Here is an 8,758-nt window from a genome sequence, read left to right on the forward strand (position 1 = left end):
AACACCACAGAGAAACCCTGTCTCGAAAAAAACAAAAAACAAAAAAAGAAAGAAAGTTAAAAATTATCCATTGAGTACACTTACAATACAAGAAAGGTATAGATCATGAATGACAGATAGGTGTATGGCTCAGTTTGGCAGAGTGCTTGGATAGCATGCAGAAGCCCTTGATTCAATCCCCAGCACTGCACAAACCTGATATGGGGCACATGCTTGCAGTTCCAGCACTTGGGAGACAGAGGCAGGAGAATCAGGAGTTTAAGCTGATCCTTAGTACGTACTGAGTTCCAGGCTAGCCTGAGATACTTAAGGCTCTGCAGGCACTTAGCCTTGGTTATCCCAGGAAAGATTTTTATGGGAGAAATCTACAACAATGCTAAAGACTTTCTTAAACCAGGACCTGTCTCAGTTGCTCTTTTGATTTTTACGGGAGATGAAGAATGGCCACGCTGGGTCTCAAGATGTCATTGAAATGAACAAGCTATTGGCTACACATTTCCCACTGATACCTCAGCCCTAACACACAGCTCTATTCCCAGCCCATGTCCTTCAGAAAACCCAGCTTGCCCTTCTCCCCTAAAGCTGTCACGACAGAAACGGCTTGTCTTGTATCATCCTATTCATTTTCACATAGGAATATAATTATACTTATATTAGACATCAGTACATTTCTCTATATATCTGTTGACCAGTACAATCCACAGAGCTCTCTTCATTCCCCCACCTCCTTGTTTTCCTCTTTCTTCTTCCTCCTCCTTTCTGAGACAGGGTGGCTCTAAGCTCTTAGGCTTAACTATTCCTTCTGCCTTAGCTTACCAGGTAGCTAGGACCACAGGTACATGCCACCACAACCTAGCCAGAATGTTTAAAGTTTTCCAACTGAACCCTGAGGATCAGCATGGCCATAATAACATCATATGAAAAGACCCAGGATCCAGGTAAACTGTTTAATCTTTCATGCAGAACGAGGGAGGGCCATCACAAGCAGGACTGAAAACTACACATTACCTTTATTACCATGACAGCAGTGGTGAGCTGTGAGGACAGAACCTGCCTTATTCAGCTCTGTGTTCCCGTGACTTAGTGTTATCCCATAGTTGTACTTTTAAAAAATGACAATGAAATAACAAATGATATTGAAAGAATTAAAGTAGCATGCACTATTATTAGATGATTTATCCTCTCCCATCTCAGCCTTCAAAGATCTGGATATGAATAAGAGGACTCATTAGAAAAACTGGAAAGAAAGAGACACATGAATTAACTCTTACTTAACAGAAAAGTATTGCTTAACAAAATTCACCCACCTTTTCCAGTAAAGAGGCAAACAGGGAATAGTTAATGCAAATTCAAATTAAAAATAGCAATGGATAATTTATGCATGGATATTTTTCAGCCATGGATCCTCTCAAATAGCTTCAGTGTTGAGTGCTTTGGATAGACGATGCCAGAGATTCCATATGTAGGGCAAAAAGCACAGAGGAGAAAAAAAATATACCAGGGATATCATGCTTCTGATGCATTATCTTTGAAGGTCCCAAAATAATTCTTTTTAGGGTAGAATATCCATTTTGAAAAGACTCAACTTGGGGTAGGCAGAGCTCCATCAGCAGATATAGGTCACCCATATATAGACAGTGAACCCAACACCCTTTGAGCCTTTCCTTAAGTCTGTAAATGAGACTGGCCCAGGTGACCTTGGAGAAGCTTTCAACTGTGTTCTGTGATGTTCAAAATATCAGACCTATGTCTAAAATAGTGGTTCTCAACCTTCCTAATGTTGCGAACCCTTAATACAGTTCCTCATGTTGTGGTCACCCCCAACCATAAAATTATTTTCATTGCTATTTCATAACTGTAATTTTGCTGCTGCTGTCAATTGTAATGTAAATATCTGATATGCAGATGGTCTTAGGTGACCCTTGGGAAAGGTTATTTCACCCACAAAGGGGTCGCCACCCACAGGTTGAGAACCAATGGTCTAGAAGCAGAGGCTCTCTTTCTGAATGCTTTTCCTCTGTTCAGGATTATAGCTTTTAAAAAATAAATTAACATTTAAAAATTCGTGTGTGTGTATGTATGTGTGTGTTTGAAATATGGTTTTAGTATGTAGCCCAGGTTAGTCTCAAACTCATGATTCTACTGTCTCTGCCTCCAGAGTATTATAACTACAAATGTGTGCTGCCTCACTGGGATTGGATATTCCCAGAGAGAGGCTACCGAGGTTCACTTTTGGAATCCACTAAATGGCTGTTTCAAGAGAACTTGTTTTGCTTAATTCTTACCTTGAGAACTGAGGTGACATGCTGCTGCTGTTCTGGAAGATGGGGAGCAGGACCTAGCCTTTCATCCCTTTTCTCCCTCCAGATGCCAAGTCCATACTCTCTCTACATTTGGAGCTTGGCTGTCATTATCCACCCTCCATTCCACACTCGTGCTCTGTGGGATCTCTCTCTCTCTATATATAGATATATATATATAGATCTATATATATATATATATCTATATATAGATCTATATATATCTATATATAGATATATATCTATCTATATATATATGATTTTCAAGTGTTACTTAAACAACAAAAAACATCTTTGAGACATTAATTGCACATGATTCTGAGCATAGAAAACCAGAAAAGACTGGCAGCAGTGTGAGGACAGACAGAAAAACCGAGAGTTCAGTGTTGTGGAATATTATTTTAAGATATGTTACATTGGTTTATGCAATGGAACATTCGTTTTAATGATGCAAGGATGAGTTGCATTCTTTCTTTCTTTTTTTTTTATTTTATTTACAAGGCCAAACTCCAACGATCTTTATTATCCTGCTCAGGCAGGATCACTTCTCTAACCAGCGAGATCCACCGGATCCAGGATGAGGTATGAACTCAGTAGATTGTCTCTCAAAGAAAGGATTGAAAAAAATAATGTATCTGCCTACCTTGTAAAAGACACAACGTTCTCCAGCGTTGCAGAGAAATACAATCTGTGTGAATTCAGCAGATAAAAAGCAGCACCCTGGGGTTGGTCCCCAGTATCACATACACAAACCAACACCTACCTGGCAGTCTGCTATGGGAACCCCAACTCCACAGGCACTAAAAGAAAACCCCCCACCCTCATTTAAAACAAACACAAACGCTCCCCTCTGCGCTGCTCAACTTTACCACTTGCTTAAGGCAGAGGCCTGGACAAGAAGCAGGACAGATCGCAGCCACTCCTCCTGAGCCAGGAAAACACACTCGCTCCCTTTGTAACAGGAAAACAGATCCTCAAAGACTGCAAAACACCCAAGGGCTCCGTGAGACAGAGCCTTTTGAAGAACACACCTGGACACCTTGTAACCACTCCCTCTAAAGGCAAAAGCAAACAGCGGCAGACACCAAACTTAGCTCATCAGAAACCATCTCTCCCCCAACCCAATACAGCTCACAGAGGACAAGTCTGTGACCACCAGTCTGTGAGAAGTGGGCGTCTTTGGCCAGGCCACCTTGCCTGGCCTGGAGAGTTCAAGCCTAGCGCCAGTCAGAAGAGGTCTGGCTGGCGAAGCTGTGGTTTCTGCGGACTGGCCGGCTCGTGACTGCTTTACAAAGATCTCTCCATTTTCTTCACTCACACGGGAACTTAAGAACAGGGACATTTTCAGTGACTTCTAAACTGGCCAATGCTTCAGTGGCTTCTCAGAAGCTATGCTGGAGACAGGCGGCCTGCCTTGCAAGATCACAGCTCCTTCCAGTTGATGGGCTTCTTGCCAGACTTTTGTTCATTGGCTTTAGAAAAATGTCTACATCCAAAGAACCCCCTGTACACCGACAACGGAGAGGGAGGGGTGGGCTGTTTGCAGGACATGCTGACACTTCTTATCATTGGCACTGCCTTCTTCTGGGCGTAAGAGCCCCAGAGCAGGAAGACAAGGCCATTCAGGTTCTGATTTAGCCAGGACACAACTGCATCTGTGAATTGCTCCCAACCCCTCTCCTTATGGGAATTGGCTTGGTGGGCATGGACTGCGAAGACAGCATTGAGGAGCAGGACACCTTGTCTGGCCCACCCCGATAAATCCCCATGACCAGGATGAACAAAACCATCGATGTCTGTGGACAGCTCTTTAAAAACGTTTTCCAAACTGGGTGGAGGTGGAACTGGTCTTTGGACACTGAAGCAGAGCCCGTAAGCTTGATTAGGTCTGTGATAGGGATCCTGTCCCAGAATGACAACTTTCTCATCTCGGATGTCACACATCTGGGTCCACGTGAACACCTGCTCCGGGGGTGGATAGACCTTGTGATGTTTTCTTTCTTCAGCAACAAATCCCATGAGCTTAATGAAGTATGGCTTCCCGAACTCTTTGTACAGCTGCTGCTTCCAGCACGTTGCAAGTCTGAGCAGGGCCAAGCGGCTTTGTTCCTCTGGATGCGGACAAGCTGTTCCGTGCCGAGGCCTGGCCTGCTCATCCTGCCCGACTGGGGCCTTCTTGCCTCCTCCCCCCACAACCTCCATCCTCAGCGCCAACCCCAAAGGCCGTGGCCCCAAGACGCCCATGGCCCACGTGGGCTGAGCCTAGCCAGCTAGGCGTTCCACCCACCTACGCGCCCTGGGGTTGCATTCTTTTATGTTGCATTTGTTTAACTCTGTGAAACTGTGTTGCTTTGCCTGTCTAGAACAGCCGATAGCTGGGCAGAGAAAGGGTAGGTGGGGCTGGCAGGCAAAGAGAATAAATAGAAGGAGAAAAAGGAGGATCAAAATGAAGAAAAGGGATAGGAGGAGAGGTAGACTCCAGCTACCCAGGCACACAGCCAGACATGGGATAAGAAGGAAAGAAAAGATACATAGAAATAGAGAAAGGTAAAAGCCCAGTGGCAAAAGATAGATAGGATAATTTAAGTTAGCTGGCAAGAAACAAGCCAAGCTAAGGCCAGACATTTATAAGTAATAATAAGTCTCTCTGTGTATTTATTTGGCAGCTGGGTGGCAGCCCCCCCCCCCAAAAAAAAGCAAAAGAGTGAAAGAGCAAAAAAAATAAAATAAAATAAGCCCAACCAACAATAGTTCAAGGCTAGCCTGCATCACACAGAGACATACTGTCTCTGAACAAACAAATAAGCTGGTAAGACTCTGTTGGGTAAAGCACCTGTGGGGTGAGCCTAATGATGGAAGTTCTGTGCTCACACAGTGGTGGTAGGAGAGAACTGACTCCATATGTGCTGGGGCAGGTACCCGCCACATGACATGTAATATACGATAGATAAAATAAAATCTAAAATGCACAGTAGAGCCAGAAAAATGACTTGGTGGGTGAAGCATCTCGTACCAAGTCCTACCTATGGCCTGAGTTCAATGTGGCCCCAAATGGTGGAAGAAGAGAAACTCCTAAAAGTTGCCCGCTGACCTTCATATGCACACACCTATGAGAGGTGCATGGGTGCACACAGGCACATGGGTGCATGCGTGCGCACACACACACACACACACTCAAAACAAAGAAACAACAGTGTAATATATAAATGAGATGGGAAGAAAGCTAGCTTTCTTGACTTCCCTCCTCAGGGAAGGAACTCTGGTGCATTTCAAAATAATTTTAAAATTGATTGCTCTAGGAATGGAAGAGAGGGATTATGGGAGACATAAACATCAAGGGAAACTATCTGCCTTAGTCGTATCCCTTAGATACGACAACTGAGGGGTAAAAGGAAATAAGCGAGCTTAGACCTGCTCCTAAGACAGCTCTGCTTTTAGTGTTTTAATTTTCATAGTTAAGGACCCATTAGGATCTGGGTCAAGTGGAGAAAAATATAAAGGAAAAGAAAGTGGAATGTGAAGCCAGAGGATGAGTCATAGAGAATGGTATATTTACCAGAACTAGATCCAAGCAAAAGATGATGAACAGGAAATGTCCGGCATCACAGTATGCAGCAGACACTTAGAATCAGTTCTCCTCCAATACACCAAAAATACAGACCTTTTCACCCAGTTTGCAACCAGAACCAGAGAGCACCCTATTGCCTTTACTTCTTGCTATGTTGAATCTGTGTGTGTATGTGTGTGTGTGTGTGTGTGTGTGTGTGTGTGTGTGTAGAGGTGCTCATGCATGTGTGTGTGTACAGATGTTCATGCATGCATGTGTATGTGTGTATGGCAACCAGAGGTAGATATCAGTTGTTTCTATCTGGTTTTTTTTTTTTTTGAGACCAAGTTGTTATCATTCAGACTCATTTTTTGGAATCCTGGCCAATAGCTAGATAATACCCTCACCTGCCCAGTCCTGATGTCACCTTACATAAAGCCCACTTAAAAAGAAAAGTCCTCATCCCCCTTCTCTCTCTCTCTCTCTCCCACGAGGTGTGCACCTCCTCTCTCCCTCTCCCTCTCTCTCTCTCTCTCTCTCTCTCTCTCTCCTTTCTCCTTCCCTCCATTCTCTCTCCCCTCCCCCCAAACCACTCTCCACATGGACATGTGTTTGCATGGTGTAAGTGACTTTCCACCCCCTTGAGTCTGCATAGTGTCTCCCTCACTCACCAGGGCACCTTGGCCCAATCCACCAAGGCCTCCCAAACGCCGTATCATAACACAAGTCTGTCACTGAACTGGTAGCTCACTGCTTTAGTAAGACATGCCACTGTAACCACGACGTTTAACAAATCTGACTTATGCCGGGCGGTGGTGGCTCATGCCTTTAATCCCAGCACTCGGGAGGCAGAGCCAGGCGGATCTCTGTGAGTTCGAGGCCAGCCTGGGCTACCAAGTGAGTCCCAGGAAAGGCGCAAAGCTACACAGAGAAACCCTGTCTCGAAAAACCAAAAAAAAAAAAAAAAAAAAAAAAAAAAAAAAAAAAAAAAAATCTGACTTAGACTCAAATACACCATACACTTTATCTTCCTTAGTTCTTTGGTGGGGCAGGGCAACCTTTGTCTATTGATGAAAAACTGCCATGTTGTTTCTGAGGTGGTACATGACTGTCAGGCCAGCAGTTGGAAGGTAGAGGCAGGAAGACAGGCTAGCACAAGCCACATCGCTAGATCTTATCTCAAGTAGGTTGTTGACATTTCTGGTCATAGGAAACAACAAATGTGCAGTCCTGTGAACAGTCAATGAACAGTCAAATTTTCTGCTTTTCTTTCTTTCTTTCTTTCTTTCTTTCTTTCTTTCTTTCTTTCTTTCTTTCTTTCTTTTTCAGTAAGCCTTTTCTCTTCTTCCTAGGAGGGGCGGCAGCCTTAATGGAGACCATGATGTGAGAAGGCCAGATGTGGTCTGTGTCTCTTCCTCTTGTGTCTTTAGTTTCTTTACTCATGGAAGTTGTGGCCCCTTTGCCCAGAGCCTGATGGTAGTCAGCGGAGTGAGTGGATGGAGCTGGAGTTCACAGTCTAGCTTTGTTCAAAGAGCTCATCAGGAAAAGCCCCCACTAGAAGTGAGGTATGAGCTGGAGGAGCAGTTCCCAGACACTGCCTTTGAAAATCCTGCACATGACATACACCACCATCAAATTCCAGGAAGTCCTTCCCTTCTCTGATCCATTTAAAGGGTTCTTCTGAGACTAAGTCCTCTGTAAAGGAGGGAAAGTTGGGGTTGGGGAGACGGATCAGTGGGTAATAATGCTTGCCATGAAAGGGTAAGGATCTGAGTTCAAGTCCCCAGAGTCCACAGAAAAATCAGACCCGTGTGCAAGCATCTGTTATAGCATCCCTACTACAGGGAGATGGGAAGTGGAGACAGGACAATCCCCGGAGTCTCACCGGTCAACTAGCCATAACATACAGCAGGAAAACAATCAAGAGACCATGTTTCAAATGAGATGGACACCCAGTGCTGCCCTTTGACCTCCACATGCCTGCTCTGTTACTCGTGTCTACATTCACACGTGCTAATGTGTACACAGGCACACATATAACACTGTATATAGACACACACAAGTGAAAAAAAACGAGAGAAGGAAAGCTGGTGTACTGGCTGATCTTGTGTGTCACCTCGACACAAGCTGAAGTCATCAGAGAGGAAGGAGCCTCAGTGGAGGAAAGGCCTCCATGAGATACAGCTGTAGGGCATTTTCTCACTTAGTGATCAATGGGGGAGGGCCCAGCCCATGGTGGGTGGTGCCATCCCTGGGCTGGTGGTCCTGGGTTCTATAAGAAAGCAGGCTGAGCAAGCTAATAAGCACCACCCCTCCATGGCCTGGGCATCAGCTCCTGCCTTCAGGATCCTGCCCCGTTTTGAGTTCCTGTCCTGACTTCCTTTAGTGATGAACAGCAATGTGGAAGTGTAAGCTCAATAAACCCTTTCCTCCCCAACTTGCTTTTCGGTCGAGGTGTTAGGTCACATCAGTAGAATCCCTGACTAAGATAGCTGGGTCTGGGGATGTAGTGTTTGACTAGAATGCACAGAGTCCTAGGTTTGAACCCTAGCACCTCACGAACCAGGTATGGGGGTGCATACCTCTAATATTAACACGGGTAGGGAAGGAGGATCAGAAATTAAAACACCAATCTAAGGTACATGAGACATGAAAGAGAGAGGGAGGGAGGGAGAGAGGAGGAGTGGGGGAGGAGAGAGAAAGAGAGAGAGGCTCGTAGTTAAATCTGCAGTTGACCTCTCTCCTCACTGTCGCCGCTGCTTCACTGTGGCCTTTCCCCTTGGAAGTGCTCCTCCTCCTCATTTTCTCTCACCTCAGGATCTGCCTCAAAGGTTCTTGCATTAAGTCTCCCCGGGAATTTCTCTGGCGGTTCTTTGGTCCTGGAACCTTGATGGGCAGTTGGCGGTTCTTT

The 8,758-nt window shown here is 45.0% G+C and overlaps 1 pseudogene; it reads right to left on the reverse strand.

The window, feature by feature from the left end:
- Positions 1–3,722: 3,722 nt before the first annotated feature.
- LOC131911061 (uracil-DNA glycosylase-like) lies at positions 3,723–4,544 on the reverse strand (annotated as a pseudogene).
- Positions 4,545–8,758: the final 4,214 nt, after the last annotated feature.

The sequence above is a fragment of the Peromyscus eremicus genome, chromosome 5 (genome assembly GCF_949786415.1).
Source record: "Peromyscus eremicus chromosome 5, PerEre_H2_v1, whole genome shotgun sequence".
Classification (NCBI taxonomy): Eukaryota; Metazoa; Chordata; class Mammalia; order Rodentia; family Cricetidae; genus Peromyscus; species Peromyscus eremicus.